The sequence below is a fragment of the Arvicola amphibius genome, chromosome 10 (genome assembly GCF_903992535.2).
Source record: "Arvicola amphibius chromosome 10, mArvAmp1.2, whole genome shotgun sequence".
Classification (NCBI taxonomy): Eukaryota; Metazoa; Chordata; class Mammalia; order Rodentia; family Cricetidae; genus Arvicola; species Arvicola amphibius.
In genome coordinates, this window is record NC_052056.1 from 109,896 (window position 1) to 123,282 (window position 13,387).

The following is a 13,387-nucleotide window of genomic DNA, read 5'->3' on the forward strand; positions in this document are numbered from 1 at the left end:
CATTTTCATCTCAATGCTGGGTTTTTAAGATTTCATTTTAAGATTTCTTGAGAACAAGCCACTGATATTGTTAAAAATGCTCTCTGTGGGGGGCTGGAGAAATGGCTCAGAGGTTAAGAGCATTGACTGCTCTTCCAGAGGTCCTGTGTTCAATTCCCAGCAACCACATGGTGGCTCACAGCCATCTGTAATAAGATCTGGTGCCCTCTTCTGGCCAGCAAGCATACAGACAAACAGAACACTGTATACATAATAAGTAAATAAATCTTAAAAAATGCTCTTTGTGTACAGAACTTTTAACTGTTCCCCATTTGGGAGTTAATCCTCATGGGCTTGCTCCTAATCATTAATGGCAAATGGATGTTACCCATGTTCCTTCTTTTGTACTCATGCAATATGTTCACATAAACTGTGGATACATATTCTCATTTTATTTTTGCCTCAGCAACATTTAGTCATCCATTAGGGTGATAGTAATTCTTATTTTTAATTCATGGTATCATTTAGCTTAGGCTCTCCTTGTACTTACTATGAGGTAGATCACTAGTTGAACTACTGATCTTCCTAACTCACTTCCCAACTGCAGTATCTTTTTCCTGCTTGTTTTCAATAATCCAATTAGGCATTTGACAATTTAACATACACACATATATATGTGTGTGTGTATATATATATGTATATATATATATGTCTGTGTGTATATATGTATATATGTGTGTATATATATGTATGTATGTGTATATATATATAATCATTCTGATTACTTCAATGACTTGGTTGTGAGCCTAGGCTGAGCCACTCTCCCAACTGCATTATTGCTACTCTTGTCAACATTCTCTCTTATCTGTTCCCTAACCCATTTTAAACACTGCCTTTCTACTAGTCTCTTTCCCATAGTGGTCTCTTCCTCTTCCTCCTCCTCTTCTTCTTTGACTCATTGAGTTTAATCAGGGAACTCAAACTGATCTTGGAGATATGTATATAACCTTTGGCATCTGGTAGGTTGACTTGTGGGTACACAACTGAAGTCAATAAACTTTCTGCTCTCAGCATTCATTGATAGTGTGCATATCACCATGTAAGTTAGGGATATGTGGATTTCTTCCTGCTCCATGACTGACTTCACATGGCCTCTGTGGATGTTCATAAATATAACCTGGTAAGTCCATATAATGCTAGTTTTATCCAACATTTCAAGGCATGCCTTTTGATATATATAATGCATGTATGGTATTCCTGTTTAATTTTTCACATTCTATAGGTTTACTTTTATTTGCAGTATGTTTTGGTGCTCATCTATCTATATCTTTAACCATATCTGTATCTATGCTATGATTATAATAAAATCTTTGGGGTACTGATTTACCTTCTACATAAAATTTGATATTGATAAATTCCACAAACAAATTCAATTCCTAACATATCATTCCTAACAGTACTTTTTAAAAATTTAGACATTTAAAATATTATATGGCAACTACAGAAAAAAGTATCTTGATAGTCAATATTTAAATAATTTTTATTTTAGCATGATCTTAAGAAATGTGTAGGTAAGGTCGAGGTACCAATCCCCTGTTGTCATTCTTCTGCAGCCCTGTGCTGTTATGTGTCTATTTAGAACACATGGAGAAGTAAAATACATTGAGTCCATCAGGAAACCATACAGAAAAAATTGAAAAAGTGGAGAAAGCTATTTAATGTTGTGTTCAAAGAATTACTAATGCTATGTATAAAACACATAATTTCTTCTTTTCTCCTAATTGTACAAGTCTTTGTTAACATGTATTATTGTTTTACATTTTTTGCTAATAAGGTAAGCTTATTCAAAGTAGCAGAACGATCATAGAATATTCTTTCTGACAGCTCACACTAGTACTGTATTCTCATGGTCTTAGCCTTCTTTTAAGTCTCAAGAGTTTCACTTCAATGCTGTCCTTCCATTAAATTTTTTTCCATTAAAGTTGTTGTTGACATGGTTTTGAAAACCATATTTATCAAAGAAATTTTGATTTTAAAAATTAAATAAAAGACTTTCAGAAAATATGGTTTAGAAAATGAAAGGTATGTAACTAAATAGGGGTAATTAGATTACTCAAAACCTCATTACACCAGCTTCTGTGTATGTGAGAATGATAGAGAAAGAAAGGGAGATAGTGGGTGTACAGGGTAGGGGAGGCAGAGAAGGAGAGAGGTATAGAATAGAAGAGGAAGAGAAAGGCAGAGGGGCAGAGGAGGGGAAGAGAAAAAAGATGGAAAGTGGAGAGAGAAAGCAGAGCAGATAGATAGAAAAGGTGAGGAGTGAGAAAGAGAAGAAGGGAGAAATTTATTTTAGCACTGTAAGAATAGAAAGATAAAGCCGGGCGGTGGTGGCGCACGCCTTTAATCCCAGCACTCGGGAGGCAGAGGCAGGTGGATCTCTGTGAGTTCGAGACCAGCCTGGTCTACAAGAGCTAGTTCCAGGATAGGCTTCAAAACTACAGAGAACCCCTGTCTCGAAAAACCAAAAAAAAAAAAAAAGAATAGAAAGATAAAAACATACAGTATGTAGGTGATATGACAGTCATAAAGGGACTGTTTTAGGTAGAAAAAGGAGACAAACTAGTTGGGGTGGGGTGGTAGCAGGATAGAGGAAGGAGCCTAAGTGTATGATGGGAAAAGTCTACATTAAAAGGGCAGTTAAGGGAACAAAAGCATTTTCTCTGTTTCCTGGACTTGGATGTAACATGGCCATCACTTTGTGCTTCTGACTTCATAGTTCAAGTCTGTCAGGTGACTATGACTTCTCTGCCATGATTAAGTGTTAATAGATTTGCTCAATTGTAGAAAAATAAATATAGTGTGTCTGAGCTCTTATTTTTCTGATAAGCTTTTGCCTGTACTGCTCCTACTGATAACCCAGATTCATTTTAATCTGTAGTCTATTAAAAATAAAGTATTGTTTTTTTTAAACATTTATTTATTTATTATGTATACAATATTCTTTCTGTGTGTATGCCTGAAGGCCAGAAGAGGGCACCAGACCTCATCACAGATGGTTGTGAGATACCATGTGGTTGCTGGGAATTGAACTCAGGACCTTTGGAAGAGCAGGCAATGCTCTTACCTGCTGAGCCATCTCTCCAGCCCTAAAGTATTGTTTTGTAGGGGAAGACACTGAGATGTTGCTAAAACATGATGTAATCCACTTATTCCCTTTGTTTTCAAGATGTCAACATCACCATGGCTAAAACATTCTCAATATGCAATTAAAAAAAAACAGGATATGTCACTAGGAAATTAACATGTCTCTGGAGTGCCTCCAGCATGTCAGTTGTTAGCTCTTAAACACGCCTTAAGATTTTTAGAAAAATATAAAGATTGTACTTTCAATTTAAATGCCAGACATAGTTACCTCAAACTTTATTCTTAGACTCTCTGTGTCTTGAGCTTTGTTGGAATTATCCAAGGAGAGGCATGTAAACACTTGTCAGATAAATCAGGCTATTTCACTGGTGTGATTAAGAGCATTGCACCATTTGAGAAATGACTATCAATTCCACGTGATGAATCAAATGCTAACAATGATTTATTATATTATAAGAAAAAATGTGACAGTTAAAAGAAATTCCCAAAGATTAAATATTTCTGAAATGCCAGATACAACATAATATAATACAATTCTTACTTATTTGCAAAAAAGGAAAATAAGTAGAATCCTCCTTGTTTGTAGAAAATATGACAGAGTAATTAATATAATGCCATCAAGAAAAATATGCAAGGCTTACCTGCTTCATATTAATTGATTTATGTAAGTCACTTACACCTGACATTTCTGTATTTCTTCACAAATTAAATGTTTATCTGGACACAAATCATTTGTTCCATTAAAGTTAGAGATATATAAAATATTTATAAAGTATCTATGCATAGAATATTATTATTCAATTAAGCCTGGGAGTATAACTATACATGTTTACAAAATGGTCAAATTAATATGTATATAAGCCAATATGATGATTATTATTCAATTTACAAATCCCAATTAACTAAAAAATTGATCATCATTGCTTCATTTATTTTCTTTTATTTCAGAAGAACTAAGTTTCAGGTGTGCTTTGCTTACTCACTAATGGAAAATCATAAATATGCCACTGAGTTCGTTTTTATGGGCCTTTGTGAAAACAGACAAGTAGAGCTGCTGTTCTTCCTCTTGTTCCTGCTGTGTTACAGGGCTGTCTTCATGGGAACTCCGTCATTCTAGTCAACATCACTTGCAGCCACTTAACTGAACAACCGTGTACTGCTTTCTTTGCCACCTTTCCCTCATGGACCTCTGCTGCACCTCCACTGTGGTTCCCAGGCTCACTAGGGACTTGGCTGCTACAAGAAAGAACATTTCCTATAATGAATGCATGACCCAGCTCTTCACTTACCACTTGCTGGCAGGTGTGGAAATCTTCATCCTGGTGTCCATGGCCTTGGACCGCTTTGTTACCATTGTCAAACCTCTGCACTACTTGATAATCATGAACAGAAGGGGATGTCATGTACTGATTACTATGAAATGCTGGGCAGTGGGTTTCTGGCACTCTATTGCTTTACTTCTCATGGTGCTCAGTATGCCTTTCTGTGGTCCCAACCACATCGATCACTACCTGTGTGATGTCAAGCCTCTTTTGAAACTGGTCTGCATAGGTTTGTGGGTTAAGATCCGGGTCTTCTAGGTAGTAAGGCTAATTTAAGGCCATACGTAGAAGCAAGGATTCATGATTCAAATTCTCTTGTACCAATAATATTTTTTACTATTTTTGTTGCTACTATTGTCTTCACTACCCATTCATACTTTTTTTTTGCTTTTTTCTACTCTGGCAACTTTAATGCAAATTAAAATACCTTTGTACCATAACTCCTGTCTTATTAGTGAATTCAAAAACGGTTCATTTAATATTGCTATAGTCTAAACAGACAGTGTAGATTAGATGCATTAGAGTCTCTGGAGTGGTCTGACTATCTGGAGAGGAGAAAGTTTAGGTGGTAGTGCTACCAACAACATCACTGTTCTGTACCAGTACGTGCTAATAAAGTCCCTCTGGAGGGCAGAAGAAACATTTTCTTTTAAGCATCCTGTGGGATAGCTGCTATCAAAAGGTGTTGGACTCATGTAGCCAGTCCTCTAACAGGTGAGAGATATTATTTACACATTGTGAGTTCAGAGATATATTATTACAGTTTTAGTAAATATGCATTTCTAATGTGTTTCAATATGCTGTGTGGATATATGATTACTTAGCTAGCCTTTGGAAAAGAAACATTAAATTTAATATCTCAGTATATTTTTAAAGGGTTATTTTATGATAAAAATGCATTCCTATCTTTGAAATGAAGCAGTGCTCTAAAGTCAATGAATTCCATATAAGAAACAGGTATGTGAAAGTCCATCAATATTGTGTACAAAGAAAAGGATGCATTTGATATATTAAAACTTAAGATTGTTTCTTTTTTTTTTGGTTTTTCGAGACAGGGTTTCTCTGCAGCTTTTTAGAGCCTGTCCTGGAGCTAGCTCTTGTAGACCAGGCTGGTCTCGAACTCACAGAGATCCGCCTGCCTCTGCCTCCCCAGTGCTGGGATTAAAGGCATGCACCACCACCGCCCGGCCTTAAATTGTTTCTTGACATGATAAAGTACAGAAAAATTCTGAAATGTGTTCACGTAAAGTTTCTGGATGAAATTAGATTGACTAAGAACTATTCATGTACACAAAAAAACTAAAACATTATATCTATAACAAAATTTGGAGAAAAGTTTGATATGAAGTAATGGACAGCACTTCTGGGAAGTGGCAGCTTTGTGATGTGTGAGTACAATATTTGAGCAGAGTACTGTATACAATAGCATAGTATAAATGTTCTTTACATGTTTCTAAAATGAAATTACAAATCTTTGACTTACAATAGACATACACCTGAGATTTACTTTAAAAGTTATTCAACTCTTTAAAGTAAGATAAACTTCAGACAAACCAAAAAGTGAGGAAATTTTTTAAATATGTAAATAATAATAATAATAATAGAAAAGATTATTAACACTGTCAAATTTATTTCTATAGAAGAAATAGTCTTGTGTTGTAGGCAGAGGATGTTTGTTCATTTCTGGCTGCTCAGAACTGAAATAATTACACAGAAATTTTATTAATGAAAACACTGCTTGTCCTATTAGCTCAAGATTCTTATTAACTAAATCTGATATCTTAAATTAACCCATTCCTATTATTTTGTATTTTACCACAAGACTCATGATTTACCAGTAGGGTTCCAGGACATCTGTCTCCTTCAGCAGATATATGGAGTCTGACTCCACTTTCTTTTCTCCTCTATCCCTGCTTGGAATTCCTGCCTTGCTCTATTATGCCCTGCCAGAAGCCCAAAACAGCTTCTTTATTAAACAATGGTAACAAAATACATTTACACCATACAGAGGGGAATCCCAAATCATTGTTTAGCTGATTGTAAGTGTTTTGGCTAAACATCTTACCAAATACTTTATAATAAGAAGTCCTCAGTATCTTTTTCAGGTAGTCAATGTCTATTGCAATATGCAAAGATTTTAACAGATTGTTGCACACAAAAAGTTTTACTCCTATATAAAGTACAAAACTTTATTACACTGAATGCATTTATAGGGTTTCTCTGCAGTATGATTTTTTTCTCATGATTTAGATTATTCATACATGCAAAGGCTTTAACACACTCATTACACTCATAGGGTTTCTCTCCAGCATGTGTTAGTAGATGACTATGATAAACAAAGCCTTTACCATCCTAATTACATTTATAATGTTTCTCTCCAGTATGGGTACTTTTATGTTTTTGGAGACTACTGTGACATGCAAAGGCTTTACCACACTGATTACATTCATAAAGTTTCTTTCCAGTAATGTATTCTTTCATGCCTTTGAAGATTACTGTGATGAGCAAATGTTTTACAACATTGATTACATTTGTAGGGTTTCTCTCCAGTATGGGTTCTTTTATGACTTTGTAGATGACTGTGCTGTGCAAAGGCTTTGCCATACTGATTACATTCATAGGGTTTCTCTCCAGTGTGGGTTCTTTCATGTCTTTGAAGATTATTGTGTTGTGCAAAAGATTTACCACGCTGATTACATTCATAGGGTTTCTCTCCAGTATGGCTTCTTCCATGAATTTGAAGCTGACTGTGCTGTGCAAAGGCTTTACCACGCTGCATTTGTAGATGACTGTGCTGTGCAAAGGCTTTACCATAATGATTACATTCATAGGGTTTCTCTCCAGTGTGGGTTCTTTCATGTCTTTGAAGATTATTGTGTTGTGCAAAAGATTTACCACGCTGATTACATTCATAGAGTTTCTCTGCAGTATAGCTTCTTCCATGACTTTGTAGATGACTATGACATGCAATGAAACACTTAGGAACATATTTAGCAAGCCATACAAATTTGTACACTAAAATCCAGAAGACATCATTAAAAAAACAAAGAAAACCTAATTTGAAAAGTATCCAATGTTAGTATCCAATGCAATGGAATACATGCCTTAATATTGCTAAAATGACAAGTTATTCAAAAAATCTGCAGATTCAACACACACAAAAAATAAAAGTTTTTGGTGAGGACAACATTGTAACATTTCTCAATTGTGAGATTTTAAGCTATTATACAGGGTAAGAAACCAGTCATTGTTTTGGAACTTCACATACTCAATAGTGTTATGGATAGACACATTCTTATCTGTAACAGACATTACCCCTGAGTTGCCATAATGACAGGACCCTTCTGCTCTCCTTGCTAGCATAAGAAAGAAGTACAGAATCTGATAGTGTGCAACTTGAAGCACTTGTTTGCAATAGATAAAAGCAGTGCAGAGGGATAACAAATTGTCCAATGAAAACAAGAAGGGTTCATGAAGTCAGTGCTCATTAAAAGAAGTTGTTCATATTTGTAACAACATTTAGAGAACATAACAATTGTTTTGTGTGCTATTTCCTTGGAAGACAAAAACTCTCAAATTTAAGTCAAGGCAAGGCCATGTAGTTTCTATTAAAGTAACACAGGAGAATCATAAAATAAGATTGATATTCTTGCCTGTAATCCAGAGTCCCACTGTGCTGACAGTATGGAGACTGGTTGTTTAAGAAGCTGCATGCCCCACTTTGCTCCACACTGTAACACATGAACTATCAGTGGAAGAGAAGCTGACAGATGCCTAAGTCTCAAGCCCTCTAGAAAGGCAGGAAGAAGGCAATCCATGGCAAGAGATAGACTAAAAACTGGCAATGACAAGATCTCTTTCTTCCAAAAAAGTCAAGAAATAAGAAGAAAGATTAAAATAAACAAGAATCCCCAGAGAACTGGGAGCAGCCTTCCCACACCCACAATCATCACCACCACATCTGTTACCACCAGAGCCTTGACCCTGATTACTCCTGAAGAGGTGAGTATCTGGATTCATGGCTGGAAGATCCAGGTCTCCAGGGTCTAGGGTCTAGAGGCACATCCCTTTCTTAACCACCAAACCTCAGTGACCCCAGAGCAGCCTCCCCACACCTGCAGCCATCCCCCCACTGCACCTAAGACCAACTGAGCTTTGGCCCAGACTGCACCTGGAGAGAAGCCAGAGCTGCATCAGCAATTACCAAAAGTATGGTCCTGCCAGCACCAGGAGGAAGAGTGATCATTTAAATCACAGGCCTAACCTGCACCAATTGGAGGAAGAGAGATCCCCTGAAGCACAGGCCCTACCTGTTCCCCTTGGAGGAAGAGAAGGGTAGGTGCCAATGCAAGAACACATTCAACGACCTAAAGAGCAACATGGCTACACATGAACCTAGTGATCCTAAAAAAGGAAGATCTGAACATCCTAACCCAGAAGAAGCAGAATAAAATGTCCTTAAATATAACTTAATGAAGATTATAGAGACCCTTAAACAGAAAATGAAAAATTCCCTTAAAGAAATGGGGGGAAACACAAAAAAAAATGGAAGAAAGTGTAGAAGGAGGAGCAGGGCTGCATCCCGCCATCCGGCTAGCTTTTCACCCGAAATAATTACACGGAAACTGTATTCTTTTAAACAATGCCTGGCCCATTAGTTTTAGCCTCTTATTAATTAATTAACCCATATTTAGTAATCTGTGTAGCACCACGAGGTGGTTGCTTACCAGGGGAGATCTTAACCTGTGTCCATCTCGGAAAGGAGAGACATGGCGACTCACTATGGTGACTGCCTGAAGTGTCTCCCCAACTCTGCTTCCTTTCTCCCACAATTCTGTTCTGTCTACTCTGCCTACCTAATTTTCTGTCTCTTAAAGGGGCAAGGCAGTTTCTTTATTAATCAATGAAAGTAACACATAGACACTCCTCCATCAAGAAAGCAATAAATCTCTTATGGGAATTCAAGAAAAAAACAATCAAACAGGCAATGCAAACAGTTCAAACATGAAAACTGAAATAGAGAAAATAAAGGAAACACAAACCAAGGTAATTCTTGAAATTAAAAATCTGGGTAAATGAACAGGAACTACAGATGCAAGCATAATCAACAGATTATAAGAAATGGAAGAGAACCAGGTCTTCTATATGATTCCATTGGTCGACTTCTCTGTTTTTATGCCAATACCAAGCTGTTTTCAATACTGTAGCTCTGTAATAGAGTTTGAAGTCAGGGATGGTAATACCTCCAGAAGTACCTTTATTGTATAAGATTGTTTTGGCTATCCTTGTTTTTCCATATAAAGTTGATTATTGTCCTCTCAAGATCTGTGAAGAATTTTGATGGGATCTTTAAGGGGATTGCATTAAATCTATAGATTGCCTTTGGTAGTATTGCCATTTTTACTATGTTGATCCTCTCAATCCAAGAGCAAGGGAGATCCTTCCATTTTCTGGTATCCTCTTCAATTTCTTTCTTCAAAGACTTAAAGTTCTTGTCAAATAGGTCTTTCACTTCCTTGGTTAGAGTTACCCCAAGATATTTTATGCTGTTTGTGGCTATCGTGAAAGGTGACGCTTCTCTGATTTCTTTCTCTGCTTCCTTATCCTTTGTACATAGGAGGGAAACTGATTTTTTGGAGTTTATCTTGTATCCTGCCACGATACTAAAGGAGTTTATCAGCTGTAGGGGTTCTTTGGTGGAGTTTTTCGGGTCACTTATGTACACTATCATATCATCTGCAAATAACGAAAGTTTAACTTCTTCCTTTCCAAATCGAATCCCCTGGATCCCCTTATGTTGTCTTATTGCTATTTCTAGAACTTCAAGCACTATATTGAAGAGATAAGGAGAGAGTGGACAGCCTTGTTGTGTTCCTGAATTTAGTGGAGCCAAAAGTACACAATGGAAGAAAGAGGACATCTTCAACAAATGGTGCTGGCATAACTGAATGTCAATCTGTAAAAGAATGAAAGTAGATCCATATCTATCACCATGCACAAAACTCAAGTCCAAATGGATTAAAGACCTCAATATTAATCTGAACACACTGAGCTTGATAGAGGAGAAAGTGGGAAGTACTCTACAACATTTGGGCACAGGAGACTGTTTCCTACATATAACCCCAGCTGCACAGACATTAAGGGCAACATTGAATAAATGGGACCTCCTGAAGCTGAGCAGCTTCTGTAAAGCAAAGGACACTGTCACTAAGACACAAAGGCAGCCTACTGACTGGGAAAAGATCTTCACCAACCCTGCAACTGACAAAGGTCTGATCTCTAAAATATATAAGGAACTCAAGAGACTAGACTTTAAAATGCTAATTAACCTAATTAAAAAATGGGGCGCTGAACTGAACAGAGAATTCTCAACAGAAGAAGTTCAAATGGCCAAAAGATACTTAAGGTCATGCTAAACCTCCTTAGCTATCAGGGAAATTCAAATCAAAACAACTTTGAGATACCATCTTACACCTGTTAGATTGGCTAAAATCAAAAACACCAATGATAGCCTTTGTTGGAGAGGTTGTGGGGTAAGGGGTACACTCATCCATTGCTGGTGGGAATGCACACTTGTTCAACCACTTTGGAAAGCAGTGTGGCGGTTTCTCAGGAAATTCGGGATCAACCTACCCCAGGACCCAGTAATTCCACTCTTGGGAATTTACCCAAGAGATGCCCAATCATACTACAAAAGCATCTGTTCAACTATGTTCATAGCAGCATTATTTGTAATAGCCAGATCCTGGAAACAACCTAGATGCCCTTCAGTGGAAGAATGGATGAAGAAACTGTGGAATATATACATATTAGAATACTACTCAGCGGTAAAAAACAATGACATCTTGAATTTTGCATGCAAATGGATGGAAATAGAAAACACTATTCTGAGTGAGGTGACCCAGACCCAAGAAGATGAACATGGGATGTACTCAATCATAATCGGTTTCTAGCCATAATTAAAGGACATCGAGCCTATAATTCGGGATCCTTGAGAAGATAATAAGAAGGTGAACCCAAAGAAAAACATATAGTTATCCTCCTGGATATTGGAAGTAGACATGATCGCCGGGCAAAAATTGGGAACTTGGGGGTGGGGCGAGACTGGGCCAAGGGGAGATGGGGAGAGAAAAGCGTGAAGGGGAGAATGGGCAGAGCTCGGAGGAATGGGATGCTTGGGATATAGGAAGGGTGGATATGGGAGCAGGGAAGCATATATCTTAATTATGGGAGCTATCTGAGGGTTGTCAAGAGACTTGACTCTGGAAGGGTTCCCAGGTTTCCAGGGAGATGCCCCCAGCTAGTTCCTTGGGCAGCTGAGGAGAGGGAGCCTGAAAAGGCCAGTTCCTATAGCCATATTGATGAATTTCTTGCATATCACCATAGAACCTTCATCTGGCGATGGATGGAGATAGAGACAGAGCCCCACACTGGAGCACCGGACTGAGCTCCCAAGGTTCTGATGAGGAGCAGAAGGAGACAGAACATGAGAAAGAAAGTCAGGACCGTGAGGGGTGCGTTCACCCATGGAGATGGTGGGACAGAACTAATGTGAGATCACCAAGTCCAGTTGGAATGGGACTGATGGAACATGCGACCAAACAGGACTCTCTGAATGTGGCCAATGGTGGAGGATGACTGAGAAGCCAAGGACAATGGCGATGGGCTTGGATTCTACCATGTGGACGGGCTCTGTGGGAGCCTTGTCAGCTTGGTTGATCACCTTCCTGGAATTGGGGGGAGTTGGGAGGACCTTGGACTTAACAGGGAGTAGGGAATCCTGATGGCTCCTTGGCCTGCAGAGGGAGGGAGGGGAGTATGGGTGGAGGGGAGGGGAGGGAAGGGGGAGGAGGAGGGAAGGAGATGGAAATTTTTAAATAAAAAAAAGAAAGAAAATTACAGACCAATCTCCCTTGTGAACATTGATGCAAAAAATATTCAATAAGCCGGGCGGTGGTGGCGCACGCCTTTAATCCCAGCACTCGGGAGGCAGAGGCAGGCGGATCTCTGTGAGTTTGAGGCCAGCCTGGTCTACAAGAGCTAGTTCCAGGACAGGCTCCAAAGCTACAGAGAAACCCTGTCTCAAAAAACCAAAAAAACAAACAAACAAACAAAAAGTATGGCTATGGGGCTAGAGAAAAAGCTCAGAGGTTAAGAGCACTGACAGTTCTTCCAGAGAGCCTGAGTTCAATTCCCAGCAAACACGTGGCTCACCATCATCTGTAATAGAACTGGTGCCCTTTTCTGGCCTTCAGGGATACGTGCATGCAGAACACTATATACATAATAAATACATTTTAGATTAAAAAAAGAGGGGCTAGAGAAATGCCTCAACAATTAAGAGTACAGGGTTTTCTTACAGAGGACCCAGTTTCCATTCCCAGAACACACATAGTAGCTAACCATTTACTGTAACTTTTTTATTGTTAGAAAAAGGAAAGAGTGAAATTCTCTACAGTGATGTCACAGGTCTGGGACAGACAGCATGCCGGGGACAGTTAAAATGAAATCCTTTTGGTCTTTCATGGAAGCAGTTGTGGCCTTCTGCAGAGCCAGCCTGCTCAGAAGCAAAAGCAGCTGTGTTCTGAGCTTAACCGAGATCATCATAACCTTTCATCTAGGAACAAAGGAAACAGTGCTGTTAAGTGAGTTTTCCTTGAAATTTTCTGGATATATGGTCTCTATCTTTTGTATCTGTGAGAATCATGGCACTGGTACGGTTAACTTTTAGATCAAACACCAAGATTGACAGGTCACATAGGCTCCAAACAATCATCTTTTTCACAGTGTCATTTACTTGATTTTCAGCTAAAACCTGAGGTACAAGATGAATATGGCAGAAGCATTTCTTTCCATCATTTTAAAAATTATTATATGTTGCTGCATGACTTTGAGGTAAGAATGTCCCTAAATGTTTCTGCTTTGACATTATGATCATGTTC

General features: G+C 38.2%; 1 pseudogene; it reads left to right on the forward strand.

The window, feature by feature from the left end:
* Positions 1 to 4,108: 4,108 nt before the first annotated feature.
* LOC119824967 lies at positions 4,109 to 4,703 on the forward strand (annotated as a pseudogene).
* The last annotated feature ends 8,684 nt before the right edge of the window (positions 4,704 to 13,387 follow it).